Here is a 17,711-nt window from a genome sequence, read left to right on the forward strand (position 1 = left end):
AAGCCATGCTGCTGGCTCACCCTGCGGTGCCAGCAACGGGTTGTAACCCTTGTGAAACCAGCGCCTGAGAAGGGCAGGGGAAGCGAAAACAGCACAGCACCCAGTTTTGCTGCCCAAGAGCAGTTTCACACGGAAGAGGAACGAGACAAGATGGTAGCTGATGCTGTTGGTTTACAATCCAGAGCACTGGGGAACGGTGGGTGTAAAAGAAATTAGGTTACAGTTTTGTTGCTTTTTATTGTTTTCTGCAAAAACCAAGTTTGAGTATTAAGAAAGAACAGAGAAAAAAGGAAAAAAGCCAGCAAAAATGATAAATGCTTTGCGTTTCAAACAGTGCTCCCAAAATAAGCCATGTACAGTCTCGCTCCTAACTCAACTTTGAGGAGAAATATATTCAGCAACCAAAAAATAAAATAAATGCTGTATTCCCCACACATCCTTTGCTGTTTGCTGTTCAACAGACGCTGACTCCAAAGACCAGCTGGAGCCATTTGGATGCTAATAGTACAAAGCATCTGCAATCTAACAAACAAACCATTTTGTGAAACAGCATGCCCACCTAATCCACTCCCTCCTCTTGCTCTTTCACCAAATGGCTTTACATCCACCTTTCCCAAGGATAGCTCTTCTGTCTCAGTGACCTTCTCTGGACTTGAACCCATCCGAACTCCTCCTCTTCCCAGCTCCCTTTGCTGTAGACGCTACAAACTGACGGAGGCTCATCCCCAGGCAGGAGCAGCTGCAAGATCTCAAAAACACTTCAACGTTTGATTTTTCTTTTTCTTTTCTTTTTTTTAATAGAATTTTCTTCAGAAATTATTTTAGTGAGGTCACAGTTGGCCTGTTTACTGCTTCATCCACCTGAAAAAGCACCACTCCTCTCTGAATCCAACGATGCACGTGGGGCATCTCTGGAGACCCTCTCACCAGCATGGCCCTGAGCATTTCACACAGCAGCACACGAAGAGCCACCAAGCCCCCACGTGTAAGGGAGAAGGTGCTGGAGGTGACTCGCCCCAGCCACCGTCAGGGTGACACCTCGGTCGGGGAGCCTCCGCCGGCAGCACTGGCAGCCCACCACACCACCCGCTCAATACTTGTTGACCTTGCCCACAGCAGCAGCCTTCAAGCTGTGATTCCCTGCAGCATCCACAAAGCAGGAATGCTTTCCAAACACGACAATTTGGGAAAACTTTGGACCTATCCTCAACCAACCTTCATGTGCAAATTCATGTCCAAAAGAGGTTCCACCTGGACGAGGTGATGCTCGGACTTCGAAGGACTCTGCTGGCCGTCTCCATGCAGGGTGGGCAACACACCCAGTGAAGAAGGGTTGGGCTGAGAGGGGGTATTGCTGGCTGAGAGGGGGTGTTGCTAGCTGAGAGGGGGTATCTATCGCTATTGCTATCACTTGGGGTATCACCGAGGGAAGTCAGCATGGTAGCACAAGGCCAATGTGTTGAGCAGAAGCCCGTGATGCTTCTACCCAGACCGGGTCAGCTGCAGGGCTGGGAAAAGGAAAGCAATCCGAGAGGAGAAGAGAGAAGAGATCACACAGGGAAGAAAGGTGCAGCGAGTGCTAAATTTGGACCTATTCCCAGTTTCCAAAGGAGGGGGCTCAGCCAGACGAAGCACATGTTTCCCCTGCAGAGCTTCCCCAAACCCCCCAGCCACTGCTGCTGATCTCCCCGAGGGGCCAGCACTTCAACGTTCGCTGCTGCGGCACTCACGACAGGCAGTGAAAAGTGCCTGCAACCATCACCAACCAGTCTGCTGGACATCCAGCTGCAAAAGTAGCGTGCGTACAAAGTCACATATGTGCAATAAAAATAGCTGAAATTGGGATTCCTGTTCCTTTAATCATCTTTTAACTGCTAACGTATAACAGGATAGATGCTCAACAGGAGTCACGCTTGAAAGCATCGAAGGCGCGATGGGCGTTTTTGTGGAAATCTTCCTTTTTTCAACAAATACATCTTTGAAATCAAAAGCAGCCTGCGGGAAGACACGGGGAAACCTGAGATAACAGCAATGATCCAACCGGCATGCACCGCTCAACACACCAAAGGCAAATGCATTTAAACTCAATAAAGTTAACAGCACACCTTGGAAGTTTTTAAGTTAACAAAAAGTTAAAGAAACACGAAGCAGAAAGACTCAAAATTATCAACGGAGATGGACAGGAAACAGAAAGAGAAATGGAGAGAGGGGACGGTAAATCTTCACCGATCGCACCAGCTGGTTGCAAGGGGCTACGGGCAATATTTCAGCACCTTCCTTCAAACAACAACACTATTTATTTTATGAACATGACCAAGCAAACTGGCACGGCCCTGCCATCGCTAAACCTTTTTTTAAACCCTTATTTTACCATACTAAATACCGGCAGTTTATGGGCAAACTGCCAGGCAGGCTCCTGCCCAGGGAGCAGCAGGCTCGGTGCTTCGTCCAGGGAGCTCTGGCAGATGCTCCAGCCATGGGTCTCTGTCCCAACTCCAGGCTCCTGGAAAGACATCAACCCGTATAAGCGGAATGCTGTAAAAAAAGCTGAGCTTGGAGTGTTGTTAAAAAAGCTGAGCTCATCCGGGGAAGGTGAAGCCCGTTTCGGTCTGGGAAGGCTCCCATGACGTTTTTTTAAATCACAGTCATGCACAGGGAGGCACCCGGGCACAGGGTTGGAGCATCGGCTCCTGCGTGTGTCCTCCGTGGCTGAGCATCGTGGGGATGAGCAACAGCCCCGGCAGCCTGTTACACAACACCAGGCTGTTTATATTTTTAACTAAAATGCTGAAAACAGAGGGAGGGGGGAAAAATTCACCGCAAGCTAGCGTATTAACCAGCCAGCAAGGATGCATATGATGGCTGCCCCTTCCACACCGTATAGTACCCTAATATCCTGTCAAACCCACAGTTTGGACTACCAATGCACCCTCTGGAGAGACAGCCCTGGTTTGGGATGCAGGGGGGGGCACGGTGCTCCCCTTGAGCACGGCAGAGAAGGGGAAGTGCATCCCAGCTCCCAGCCCTGGCCTGCCATCAGATGGGCATGGATTTGGAGAAAGCACAGTCCATCTCCCAGACCTCAAATGCCGGATAATGCAGGTTTGATGGGATACCCTGGGAAGCCCTTCACCGGGGCACCCAAGCACTTCTGTGCCAGCAGGGTCGCTTCATTTACCCACTGTGCAGCACTGGCAGCAACCATGCAGCATCCAAGCAAGCTGGGATGGATGAGCCCTCTCTACGCTCTATCATGCTTAGAAAACAGCTCTGATCTAGCAAAACCATCAGCCAAAAATTTGGTCTAGGTCTCTACTTTTTGCCCACAGGCTTCTTTCCTCCTCTCTCAGACTGAAGCAAAAAGGCATGGGGTTAAGTTCAGCCTGGGATGCTCAGCCCTTGCAGATGGGCAGAGGGAGAGATGAGGAGGACAAGCATTTCTTTGGTCTACCTGAACACAGAGAGCATCTCCTGCACTCCTAGATTCCCGCTACTCCTCTGAATAACTTTATTCACCAACTGCAAGCAAAGTTCCGGAGTGATTTTCAGCACTGATTCAGAGGCCTGTGAGATATTTCCACATGATTATTCTTTTTTTTTTTTTTTTTTTAACGGACTGCGTATTTCTGGCTAAGTCAACAGATCCAGTCATTGCTGTTACACATTGTCCTCAGTCTGAGAGCTATTTTTGCTCATGGTAAAAGAAACTGCAATTCTTTCTGATTAACTCCACAGAAATGTCCATTACTCAGACAGGAGTCTGTAAAGCTGACTTGAACTAATCATCAAATTAGTTTAAAACAATTACGTTTTGGGGATGAGCATCCTCTGGCATCCAAAATATCATTCTGAGGTTTTTGATTCACTTTTAATGTTATTTTTTGTTTTACTGTCACCATCAGGTTAATCACAGACAGAACAGAAACATCATCAAAACCAGCCAGCCCCTCGTGGTATGGCCCAAAATAACACAATTAGTTTCCGTAACCGGCTTCTCTGCAGCAGCAACGTATCCTATTCCAGTCTTGGCTCTCTACGTGCCTCATGATTCAGTTTTGAAGGGAAGAAGTCCACAAAGAAGCTGCATGGGTTAGTGCAAAACCCAAAACTGCATCATGCAAAAGGTGGTAAAGAGCTGACCCCAAAGGCTACTCGGCAAGCGCGGCGCTTTGGCTTGCAGCAAGCTTGCCTGGCTGGCCAGGCTCAGCCACTCGCTGGTGGTCCAGTACAGGATAACTCATATTTATGACAGGAGGAATGGGTTTCAGCAAGTAAGCACCCACTACCTGATAGATGGACACAAAAAGACCCTAAGTGGGACTTACAGCATACAGAAAAAGCCAAGGCTGTCAAGCCAAAGAGTTGCGCAGTGCCCCTTCACGCACTGTTGCCCCAAATCTGACAACATAAGAAAATGAGGCTGCAGGTACTTCCACCATCAGCTGGGCTTTCACAGGAGCACAGTGCCCGTGCCGATGGTTCCAAGTTGACCCAGGGTCAGCGCAGCTCCCCAGTGGGGAAACAGCCCTGCGGGACTCCACACGCGGCACGGTGACTCTCTTCTCTTCTCCTTTCCCTTTTGTGGAAGCATCACTTGAAGCAAAAGCCTGCAAATGCATTATCCAGGAAAGAAAAGCAACCACATTACGAAGCGAGTGCACAAAGCACACCGTGACATTTACAAGTGAGGTTGGTCTTACTCATTTGTATTTCAAAGGCCAGGTTGACACAAGACATTTTTCTTCTTCTAGCTTCGTCTGTGAAGGGAATAATACGTAATTTTGAGTGTTGTTGCCACAGTGTCAGCCAGAGCCTTCCTGCAGAGTCAGCTACAATGACATTCAACCTGCCTCGCTTGGAGAATCTAAGGACCAACCTGGGAAAATCCCCCCTTGGTGATACGACCCCCACCGATTTCAGGAGGCTTGCTCATGCCCATACACTCACCGACCCATCCTAAACTGCCTATGGCTTGAGTGAATAATAAGCTAATCGTGTTGAGTGTCTTCCCTCCTTCAGTAACTTCACACTGCCGAAACCTTTCCATCTTCAGAGCTCTCGCTGATTGACGGTGACAGTTAGTGACAAAACTCAGGCTCAACGTTTTAACACCTTTGTGGCCTCTTATCACACTGTAAGGTCTCCTCCTTTGCAGGAAAATGGTATTTTTGATCCCACCACCAGCAACAACCCCAGCAGAGAGGATGGAGGACCACCAGTGCCGATCAGCCACAGCCCTTTGGGCGGCAAGCTGCAGTGCTCCTTAGACCAAGAGCTGCCTCTTACTTCAGCCCAGCAACCTGACGTAAAATCAAGCTGAAATCCAGTTTACAGTCTACCCTGTCATACCAGACCCACCAAGACCCCTGTTGGAGGTGGCAATATCCTGCTCTGGTGTAATGCCTGCCTTAGCTGACGACCTCAAAACTGGCAGTCAAGGTACATGGAGCATTTACCTGTAATAATTTCAGCCCCGCATGCTCCTCCTAGTAAAAACCTAACTATCATCTCAAAGGGAAAAGCCATCCTCCACATGCTACACCTCACACATTTTATGTGCCTGTTTTCAGGTCATCAATCTAGAAACTCTAGAGCTTCTTGGAAACCCTTACTAGCCTACAACAAAGCCCATCACAAATCAGCTGGACTGTGATTTATATTAGGCAAATACGTAAAACTGACCAAGTCACAACAGACCAGGTCTCCATCTCTTTGGTAGATAACATCATGACCGCCTTCTTGGTAGATGCGGAAGCCTTAAAGAGATACCACCATAACAAAGGCCATGAATGTCCGTGCAATGAGAATGTCCTCTTCCAAGCGGGACGAAAAGATGGGCGCATTAAGTGGGCATTTCGCTCCACAGGTTCCTCCAGGCTGGAGTTGACCACAAGGCTCTACTTTTCCTCTGTGACTTGACCCTATGGTTAACTTTGGCTCCTTTTCTGCCCCAAAAGCACGTTGGCACTGTCGGAGTCCTTCTACCCAGTTATTAAGTCCATGCACATGACCCCAGCAGGCACACTAGGAAAGCAAGTAAGCAAAGTAGCAAAGTAAGGTAAGAAGCAACAGGTGAACCAGCTTGCCCCAATTAATGATCTTCCAAATCACAATTTTCCTTTCAAGTTTGCCATCCAGTGCAGAGTTCTTCCCACCGATCTCCTCCACCCACCATCACACACTCCACCTCTGTGCCAGCTGCTGCCTCCAGTCTTCATCCATGCCAGTGACACCCTAGTCACAGTCCAGCACGTCTGCCCTCCTCTTTCAGGGCAGTTTTATCTCCATTTTAAAAGCCATTTTCCCCATATATGCTTTGACCACATTTGTGGACACATGCCCATTTGCACACACGCAGCCAACAAGCATCTGTAACTCAGAGATTTGGGGGCTTCCACCTAGCAACTACAAAGACCGCGCACCCCTCACATACAGGCAACTGAAATGGTGCTGGATGGTTCCTGTCTTCTCTTGCCCGGGTGGAGCAATGGTCTTATCTGGGGATGAAGGGAAGTGAACAGGGACAGGCCACAGAGAGTTCTGGCAATGGACTGGTTGGACCCAGCACATCCAACCCGAGATCCCACCACAAAAGTGAGAATGATTTCCCTGTGACAGCGCAGGCAAGACAGGCTGTATATAAATCACATACAGTAACGCGTACACGCACAGAGCTATATATAAGCTATATATAAAGTACACACCAAAATAACACCAAGGGGTACGGATGCCAAAGCAGGGATAAAATTAGCTTATTAGAGAAGTGGCAAAATCTTACAAGATCATGGAAAAAAAGCCTATTTTGAACAGTAATGATCACATTTCAAAAATAGTGGATACTCTTGGCTTGGAGCCCTACATACCACAACAGACGACGATCAACTCGGATCTCATGAGAGAAAAATCAGCCAGAAGGTCCATGGGAGATATCCCAGGAAAAACAAGGATTTCATGCGTTAGGGCACTGCAGCAAATTATTTCCCTGGCATCACTGAGTGCACCAGTGTGCTCTCTAAGCCAGACTGCTGCTGAAATGTGACTGTCTTAAAATCACACAGCCCTGACATGGCAAAAATCAGCAGAACCTCAGAAATAACTTTTCAAAATCCATTCCTTGAAGGCTAGTCCAACATTAACTAGACAGAAAGTAATGTTGGCAGGGAATACCAGGATGCCATCCTTGAAATTTAACCCAAATAAGGCAAAAATGTCAATAATGTCAAATGCATATAAATTAGAATAGAGTAATACTGCTGTTAGCTCAGTGACTTCGTAACAATCAAGTTACAGTGCTAAACAAGACTGAAAATGAATGAAAATGGGCTGGGGAGTTTTTATCACAATTGGATAATGTGTCCAAAGGCATCAAAGGGGGCACGCGAGCATCCCAAAGCTAGGAAGTATTTAACAACTCCTCTAGAAAGGTAAGAGTAATAAATACAAGGTAGTAGAAATCTGTAATAAAGCCTACTATAATATTAAACAATAATTAATCAAATTCAAATAAAGGCAACACTTATATTGAGCAATAATAAGTGCAAAACATAATGAGAATCACTGCACCCAGAAATTAAGACCTACCACCAAGGCAGGGGCAAGCACGGTGCATCTGAAGAGGCATGCTCCACTCCACACTTTAAGGACCTCAGGACTTTTATTGTAAAGCCTTGGGTAAAATCCCTCCCCAGCGCTTTCCGAAGAGAAATCTGCCCGAGACACCAACGCGGCTCTGAGCATCATTTGCCCAGCTCAGCTTACAGCAAAAAGTTTTCCTAACTTTCCCATCCTTTTCACCACCGTTTTGCTGGATTATTTGGTTGTGGGCACGAGGGATGAATTACAGGCGCAGGGTAACTCAATCCCTCTCTCCCCTGCAGAAGCTCCACTGGCAGCTTGAAGTGAGGTGCTGACCTTGGTTATCTTACCCTCTTTTTTTCCTCCTGCAAGTGACCACAACAGAAACCTCAAGTGAAATTGTCCTAATCTCTCCTGGAGATTTTGATTTCAGTCCGACGTGGGTGCTATTTGAAGCTTCATGAAAGGAACATCTAAAATAAAAAGGTTTGTGGTGGCGTGCAGCAGTAAAATTGCTTTCAAAGCCTTAACGCATCAGTTCATCTGGAAAAACCCAAGAGTGTTCATTAACTCCTGGTATGCTGGCAGTTTCAAAGATGCTGCCCATGGCCAAGATCAGCCCGTTATCCCAAACGCCATCACCCATCTGCTGCTGTAGCCAGGCAGCAGCTCCAAATTTTATATTTATCCTCTGTTTCAGGGAAACAAGGACTTAATATTCAACTCATTTTACATACAAGCAACAGAGACATCAAGAAATTAAAGGGTGGGACTGCTCTCTCCCTAACCTCAGCTGTCTAGAAGTTAGGCATCTAATGTAAGCCAACTGTCTGGAAACTTTCCATGGTCCATGGAGGAACAGGCTGCTCTGAAGCATCATTTGTTCCCCCTCTTCCCACTGAATATAAGTGGAGCTTACATTGGGGGCAAAAAAACCCAACAGGTTTTTTAGATTTCACACATAACCTCACCTGACTCCTAACCACAGCCATTCAAGAGCAGCAAAGTCCACTAAATACTAGCTCCAACTGGCACAGTCGTGCTGGTACATCCCCAAGCAGGCCAGCATTTTGGCTGCCAAGTCACACTTCTGGACACCTTTGGTCCAGCTGTGTGACCTGTCTGAGGTCACACGGGAAGTATTTGCCAACACCAGGACTGGGGTGCTCCATGCTCAAGCTTGAGCTCTTCCCCCTTTTGGAAAATGAAACTGCTTTAAAAGCCTTCATTTGGGCTCTCAGAAAACACACAAAAATGATTCCCAAGAAGCATCAAGATTTTTTTTTTTTTAGCACAACTGTTACAGAAATATGAAAATTCAATTTGGCAAGACAATCCATTTTCCCCCATTGCCAAGACATCTCTTCCCCAATAACCTATGTGGTATGCAACTTCCCAGCAGTCGGACACGAGGAATGCCCATTCTGCCCCATTCCCACCTGGTTCTCCTCAACTGTCCGGCAGCCCTGCCTGCACTAGCGGCACCATCACAGGCAAGAGCATGGGGAAAGGGTTGCAGCTTCAGCTGTTTATCCAAAATACCAAGGCATTTTAGAGTAACATAAAATAGCCAGAACCATCAACTTTATGCTCTTTGGGACTATGCCCGGATAGGAAATCTTCCCAGGAAAAGATCATTTGTAAAGCATTATCTATACAGCAAGGTCTAATGAGTTAATCCCCATCACAACGTACATCTGATGCCTTCCCACGGAAAGATGCAACCCAGTAAGGAGGTATTCCTGGCATGTCATTATGCATGGCCAGTTTGCAGGAACATCACCTCTCCCTGTCATGACCAACAAGATGGAAAACCACCACCCATCTCATTCCCAACAGCTCCCAGCATGCCTGCTTGGAGCAATAAACCCCCCCTCTCACAAGGGCAACCCCTTCCTCCACAGCTGAGCTCCATCTATTGCTGTTAAAGACCTCTCAGGTCCTCTTGTTTTGGGAATCCAGTTGACAAATTCAGGCAAACACACTTGAACAAAGAAAAAAAAAAAAGCAAACCCAACACATGCAGCTGTTTGGCCGTTTGGTTTGTGTGTTTTCCATTCTGAGTTTTAATCCCCCCTTCCATAAAGGTGCATTAGCACCACACACCTGCCAGACCCGTCAGCATGGACCCCTCAAGCCTCTTGGCTCCAGCCTGCGTGCCACCTTCTCCAAGGCGATACTGGTCTGGTTGCAAGTTGCAATAGAGTGGGTAGTTATGACTCAGGATTATGGTTAAGAAACATTACCCCCAGAGCACTTGGATGTTAGCAGAATACGCCCCAGTTTTAATAATTAATCCTTCTTGACCTCAGCCCCCTCTGCTTCCTATTGGTTTTCAATATGCAACTTCATAATTCAGAAAATTAACATGGTTTTCTTCAAAAGGGTCAAATTTAGTAAGGAAAAAGATCTGCACAGGGACAACATCTCCCCAAAGGAGGCGTGTCTGCAGGACATGCTGCAGATGCATTTGCTGCCCACCAGTGCCGTCAGTTGCTGCCCACAGGCGGCCCAGAGAAGACCTCTCCCTGCTTCCTCCCAAACCCTTCAACATCCACCCCACTGCAGCCGAGACAGACTATGTAACGAAGGGCAACATCCACAAGTTGTGGCCACGCAGGACACATGGAAAGCTTTCCTATGAGCAAAGTGATGCAGTGTTGAAAGGGGTCACCTGGAGAGGTGGGGATGTTTCCATCCCTGGAGGTGCTGGCTGCCCTCTTCCAGTGCTGGTGGCACTAGAGACCTCGCGCGGTCCCTCCTGGTCAGCATTTTGGGGGCCCTCCCTTGGGTCCTACTGTGTTGTAGGAGACACCAATGACCTGGCTGCTCCCCCAGGACCTCCCCGCCTTCCCCCCCAGCTTTGCTCCCCCCAGGTACCCACCATGGACCACATCTGGTTGATATCCCTCAAATCCCTTTGTTACGTCCTCCAGCTTCCCAGGAAACGCAGTGCACAACCTGGGCAGACACCAAGGTCAGGGCAGCTCTGTGCGTGGTAAGGAAGGCAAAGGCATGGGGACATTGAGAAGACACTCAAGAAAAACATACAGACCATACAAACCACCTCTGAGAGCAGCTTTTTATATGCGTGTGATTTAACCATCCATAGACACCGTTAACTTTAATAGGAAGCAGCAGAACTGAACAACCCACTGATGCAAAACCTAAAAAAAAAAAGACCAGAAAACACCTGTTTCAACTAAATATACGCAGTCTGCTACTGGATCCCCCCCATGAACACACGAGACCCACATGGCCATACACACCATGCGATTTGTAAAGGAGATTGTACAAATCTGTACCGATGCCATGCTCTCTCTAGGCACAGACACGTGTAACCACCGAATGTGGCAAGTCGACGGCTGGCCCAGTCGGTGCTGGGAGCCGCTGATGAGGAGCAGCTGAATCCTGAAGAGGAAAATGCAAGCTGAGGGAAGACAAGAGCGAACAATGCCACCGTTTATTTTTTCCAGATTTATAGCAATGGCTCTGAGAGGATGTAATGCTTCTAAACCTTTGATCAAAAGTCTGGGTGCCCACACGGGCAAGGATGGAGCCTGCAGAGAGCACGGGGCTGCCCAGCCTGCTGCTTCCTCCCCACCTCCCCACCCAGGCATCCACACACTCCTCACCCCACGAAGCTACCGTAAAGAAGTAAAAATGCCTGAAATAGGAGACAGCTCAAACGGATTTTTATCATCACATCCTGCACATATCAAGTGAAATCAGAAAGGGGGAGGAGCAGCCCACAAAATAAATAAGCTTTTAACCCTCATGGTGAAAGAGTCAGAGTCTTGGCTTTGGCGGGGGGGGGGGGGGGGGGGGGGGGCGGCAGCCCTGACAAAGTGCTAATTAACATCGGCAAAATCAGTGAAACCATCAATAAAATGAAGCAGGACACGTCACGCCGCAGGAGAGCACAGCAAGAGATGAGGGGAGAACGGCCGTCTGTGGCCAGGGCTGAGCTGACGGCGCCTGACAGGACATGTGTGCAGGTCCAAATCACAGCAAAAAAATTCACTGCATTTAAAGCCCTGGTTAGGCGTAAGCCCAGGTTGGGTGTGAAATTCGTCAGCAGCAGAATTGGGGCAGGAGAGGAAGAGCAAGAGCTCAGCGCTGCTCCCCACCGCACTCTGCATCGCCACGCTGTCCAAGCAGGGTCCTAAATCCACAGTGGTTTCGAGCTAAGGGATGTCACCGCTTAACCAGTTACCTTTTGAGCTGCAGCAACTGGTTGGATTCATGTACTGCTACTGCATCAAACGTGAGGCAAAGCACAGCCTAAAAGCCCTTCCAGGTAGGTTTAAACTAACCGATCTAATGTTTTGCACTTGAAACTCAGCACTTGCACTCAGCAAGCTCTGCTCACCCAACACTCCTCAGACTGCATTCATCAAAGAAGGTTTTAAGCTGCTATGCACACTCCTATACTGGGGATTGGCGTTGGTTTAGCTGAACTACTGTAAGACCTGGAGGAAGCTCTGTTGCAGGGACCTCACAAGTGCCAACTAGCCGCTGTTAGCAATTAATTGCTGATGAAAATGCTGCCCAGACCTAGGTACCCCACTCACCCCAGGACTCAGCTCCCCACAGGGGCAGCATCGCCACAGCCCACCCTGTCGTGTTTTGTGTCTCCTGGCCCGGACTCTGGGTTTTGCCCCATTTGTCTCTTTACAAGACCCTTAGGCTTGACAGAGTTATCTTGTCATGTTGGACCCAACTGCCTTTTCTCAGGGCTGATCAACTTGCATTATGCAAATTACCCAGGGTGGAGGTAAACTTCGTTAGTGGCAGAAAGGGGCATTCAGATGGTTCCTTTTATGTTTCACAGGTCATTTGCATCTTATTCTCTGCCTTTAGGGCAACTCCCAGTTGACTGAACACCTGCTTTTAGTTGCCGGGAAGCAGATAACAAACCTCCTTCTCCACCCACCCCCATTTCACACCCCTTCCAAATATTTAGCTGAATATTTAGCTGTGTCACTGAGACTTGGAAAACCCTCCTCACTTCACGCAGGCTGCTCATTTTATCTTGGTCAAGACAGAGACGAGCACATTCCCCTGCTTACTGTGTCCCAGAATCCCAAAGCATCCCAGCAAACCAAACCCAAGGAAAGCAGAGAGCCTCACACCAGGTCACAGGCTTGGCGACTCCACATCTCTGAGCCCTGAACGCTCTCACTGATGTCCAAGGTGTCAGCTCAGCACAAAGGTGCTTCCAAAAAAGGAGGGATGGAGAAAGGAAGCCAGCTGGAGTGAACTTGTCATGGAACAGCCAGCCAGACGGCCAGCAGCCAAGTAAAAATGAGGCTCTTTGCTGGGCTACTGCACTGATACTGCAGAAAGCATCACCCCTGCTTAGACACAGCACTAGGATCTCCTGTTGCATCGCCCGTCCCTAAAGAATTATTCTCACCACAACTCCAAAGACTCAGTTTATCCTTATTCTCTGGACAGAGAATCCAAGCATGACCTGAGACCAAAGAGACCAGCAGCAGAAGCAAGCATCAAACCCAAGGGCACCATAAGTCCCTGCAACATCTTCTGGTCTCCAAGGTAGACAGATGGAAGGCAGAACATGTACGTGTCCCCCACTTGGACATGGCCAGGGCTCAGAAAAAGGGCAGTGACCACACAACTTCACCGTGACAGTGTTTTCTCTCACTATAAAAGGGAGCGTTTCCTCTCTCCAGGGCTGCAGTGAAAATACTCCAATGACTAGTAACACAGAAAAGCTAACAGTAAATTGCAGAAGAAACTCCATATATAAGAAAAACACACACACACATTCTCTTCACCCACTGAAAACTAAACAAGAGTGATGTACTACAGCAAATTATATTAGTTCCTTGATTTAAGGTGACAGTCTTGACAATGGACCATCAACATCAATCCCTCTTTCTCAACGGGCTGCACCTCTGAGAACATACTGAGGGCATCAGCAGAAGCAAAAGCATACCAAAAATCTTCCGGAGTTGCATCTGCTTAGGTACAACAGCTTGCACATCTAAATTTTAACCTTTTTAACTCAGTATTTATCCACGCTACAATACAGACTAGCCAGCACAGGCTGAGCACTCAGCAAACACACACAGAAAACAACATTCCTGTCCCTCAAAAAAAAAGGAGGTGAAGCGGAGGAGGAATTTCCCCTGCACGGGAGATGCAGTGAAGTGCACAAAAGCTCTCGAGGGAGACGCTGTTCAACAGAGCCCTGACAAGCAGGTCTCAGCTCTTCACGTTACCGCACCTGCAGGCTGGTGCACTGTAGCCGAGTTACCGGGATGCGGATGCTCCCACTACAGGTGTCAGGCTGCCATGGGGACAGAGTAAGCATCACTCCAAACCTTCCCGCGGCTGAAAAGCCACAAGCCGCAATACTCAAAAAGCCAGAGGCCAGAGCAGCTCTGGGGCTGGTTCCCAGGAGGCTCACGGGCAGCGCCAGCAGCCTCACCAGGTCTCAGTGCAGCAGCTCCTGGGGCTGGAGTCATCTTGCTGGTCCCTACTGGGACTGCAACAGCCAGCATGAGATGACCCAGTTGGACTGAAACCTCCTCAGCGATCATACCTTATCCTTCAGGAACGTCCTTATGCTGCCAGTCAGGGTGTATAAACGCTGAGAACAGGCTCAGACAAGTGGCTCACAGATTTAAGCTGTGTCCAAACCTTGAGGAAAATTTAAGGGAAGCCTAGGAGAGGACCAAGCGTTCATGCAGTGGGTCTGGACAACCCAAAACACAATCAAGCACCCTGAACTCCAGTCCTGCTCAGGGTGCAGACACTACACACACCTTGCAGACCCTACATCCAAACAAGCCATCTCGGCTGTGCTGACAGCGCGGAGAAGCAGGTATTGTAGGGAACGACTCATGCCATGCAGATGCCTACAGCAGGTCCCAGGGTCAGGCACTTCCTAAAAATAACCATTTCCCTCCAGCAACTGTAAATGGAGGCTGGGCGGGGGACTGGTTCAGTAGCAGGTAATCGCAGCAGAGGTCTCCGAATCTAGAGGAGCAAAGTCCCCTGCTGTAAAACCCAAATACAGCCAGAGCCAAGGTCTGTGTGATACACAGACCTCAACATATTCAAGATAGTCTCCAGCCCTTCTGAGACCCCCAAGCACATCAGCAGTCTAAAATCCTCCCATCAGCCCTGAAGAGGCAAAATACAGGGAAATCCATAACAAAAATGAAGTCTGGAGGTTCAACAGAAGAGGTCTCACCCAAAGGGTGCAGGGAAGCCCGGGAGGTCTTTTATCTCCAGGCTTGCAAGTGCTGAAAGCTGTCACTACTCACCTCATTTCCCAGGAAACCCTGGCAGGATCAGACCTCCCTTCCACACGCTCCTCCTCTCTCGTTTTCACAGTCAACGGAGACCTACACGACATTACAACAAAAGAAAAGTCAGCGAGTCCAACCCTGTCCCCTCCCTCCAGCTGAAAAGCTTTATTTCCTCAATTCTTCAAAACAAGGCTGCACTGGAAAGCAATTATATATAAATGGCAGCTTACATATCTATTTAAATATTTTTTATATTTATTTAATATTTATTATCTATTTTAAATATATATATATATAAACTGGGGAGGGGACAGGAGGCCCCCGCAAGCAGCCGAGGCAGCACCACATTCCTCTGCGGTAGCGAATGGACCGGCGTCAGGGATGAACCCTACAGCCTGTCCCGTGATGAACACCCACGGTGACCCAGCAATGGGGCACCAAGGCGAGCCCGACGAGGTCCTCTTGAGATGTTCACTGTCAGCTCTAAAGCAATCCTTCAAACACTCCTAAAGAGTAATGGGAGAAAACACAGCCAGGAGTGCCAGGGAGCCTGGGACGATGAAGAAATGTCTTTCTTGCGGTGCTCGCCCAGGGCTGGCCAAGAGCTGCGAGGAAAAGGTGTGGAGGCAGCAGCAGACTCCTGCTCCATGACCCAGAGCATCCCGGCAGCATCACGGAGAGGATGTGGGCTTTTCCCCATGGTGACCCCCAGGCCTTTCTGGCACCCCACGTTACAGCCCGAGGGTTGCCCAGGACAGCCAGCCAGCCATCCATCAGGCTGTTGCTCAGGTCCCCAGCGCTGTGCTGGGTGGTGGTGCTGGTGGTCTGTTTTCTCACACCATCTAGGTCCCCATCCTCTCCTTCCTCTCTGGCCACGGGACCCCGTATATCACATAGCCACAGATCACACAGCCACTGTGGCAGCGTGAGCTCGAGGTAGAGCAGGGTAAGGAGACCTTTCTTACCATCAGAATAGCCTCATCGCTCAGACTACTTAACCCAGCCACGTTTGCACTGCTAAATTTGGGAGAGTATGAGAAGCATTCCCGCAGAGCGGGAGGTGGGGGAGGGACAGGCAGGCTTTTGGCCTCCTTTAACTCCCTGCCAAGTGCTCTGTAATTCAAAGTCCATGTCAGGGATGCCACCCTGAGCTGCACAGCAATGGCCCAGACCCAGCAAACCTGGAGATCCAGTGCCTTAACCCCTTCGGAGGCAGCACCTCAGCTTGGCTATTTGAAGAAAATGATCGAGGCAGGCTTTCTGAAACAGCTCCCACTGAAATAAAAGGTTTCCAGGAGGTATGTGGGGGCAACTGGGGACATCTCCATGCAGGGAAGGAGGCACTCAACTTCAGATAGCCAAGTTTGAAGACCCGCCCCTGAAAGGATGCAGTGCTCAGCTTGGGTAACAGCTAGCAGCAATCCTTACATTCAAACTGATTTAAGAAGCTGTGAATGACTATTTTTGGGTGCAAAATAGATGAACTACTCAGGAAAGACAGCACTAATACCTGCAGCAAGAAAGGGTCACCATCCCTGGCAGCACCTAGGAACATTGCCCTGACCTGCAGCACAGGCACCTGAAAACATCTCATCACCAGGCTTTGCTTTTGAGATCGCAGAAGCAAATTAAACCTCTCTCTCGTTCTTGCTGCTGGCGGGTACAGGAAGGAAACACAGGTTATGGTAACCTTTCTGGGCCCGTTTTCCATAAACACCATCAGCACCTGCACCCTCCTGCAGAAGCCCAGAGAAATCTGCTCCTGGAAACCCAACCCATGAAACATGTTGGGGGGGTGTTGCTGCCCACACCCAACAAAAAAACACATTAATTAATCCCAGAGGGTGCCAAGTCCGACGGTGTACAAGGTGAGCCGGATTATCTTCCCCAGCGCCCACACCGAGATGTTCGAGGGAGCTTTTGAGGAATCCAGGCATGAGCCTGGGCAACCAGCCGTGGAGCTAGGGCTGCTCTCCTGGGACCTTTCCCAACCAATTCACATGCACACCAACAAAAAAAAACCTGGGCTTGTTTTCCGTAAAAGTGGGCATCAAACGCTCTGACATCAAGAAGGATGATTAAAGACAGTTGAGTTACATGGAAAGATTAAAAGAACTAAATATGCCCAACTTGGCTAAGCAATGAGTAAGAGGAGACGCGATAAAAGACTCCAGGCATCTGAATGAAGGGAGTGGCATGGCATTAAAGGACTGAATAAAATACCTTTCTGAGAAAGGGATCCATCAACGATCTCCCAAGAGATAAGGTACAAGCCTCATTTTTTAGGCATTTATAAAACCGGTCGCTAGAACTGAGGGTTTTGAGGAGAAATCCACATTGCCCCGAAGGGAGCATGCACCAAAGCTTTTCATCTCCAGCACAGGGTGCTGCGAACAAAGCACGCGATGCCACAAGGGAGCACAGGAAACTTGGGGAGTGGCAAGTATTTCATTCTGCCTCACCCAAGAAACAGAGATATGCTTTTTCACTGTAAAATTAAAAAAAAAAAAATTATTTTCACTTCTTGTTTTTCATTCAGCAGCCCTAGTCCATAATGTTTCGGGTTTAAAAAAAAAAAAAGAAGAAAATAACCACCAGCTCATTCAAAACGAACAGGTCTGGGGGTCTTACAAGTACTAGACTTTTCCCCCCAATAATTAAAGATACATGGGGGACCGCAGAGGCCAGAGCCCAGCTTGAGTTGACCGGTGGCATTCCCAGGGTCTGCGAGCCTGGCAGCTCTCCGGACCCAGCCAGCCCCAGCTGGGCACACGGGCAAGGTGACAAAATCCTGGAAAGCATTTCAATACCTGGCTCTGCTGAGACTGTACCCCTCAAAGAAAGTACCCTCTG

At 48.7% G+C, this 17,711-nt stretch overlaps 1 long non-coding RNA gene across 1 annotated transcript in view; it reads right to left on the reverse strand.

Moving 5' to 3' along the window:
- Positions 1-1,913: 1,913 nt before the first annotated feature.
- The window catches only part of LOC115340770, a 38,205-nt gene continuing 22,407 nt past the window's right edge, over positions 1,914-17,711 (reverse strand). The window contains exons 2-4 of the long non-coding RNA XR_003923165.2: positions 14,874-14,954; positions 4,701-4,757; positions 1,914-2,503 (exon numbers count right to left, since the gene is read on the reverse strand). This is a non-coding gene — a long non-coding RNA (uncharacterized LOC115340770). The remainder of the gene's footprint in view (positions 2,504-4,700; positions 4,758-14,873; positions 14,955-17,711) is intronic.

This window comes from Aquila chrysaetos, chromosome 4 (assembly GCF_900496995.4).
Source record: "Aquila chrysaetos chrysaetos chromosome 4, bAquChr1.4, whole genome shotgun sequence".
Classification (NCBI taxonomy): Eukaryota; Metazoa; Chordata; class Aves; order Accipitriformes; family Accipitridae; genus Aquila; species Aquila chrysaetos.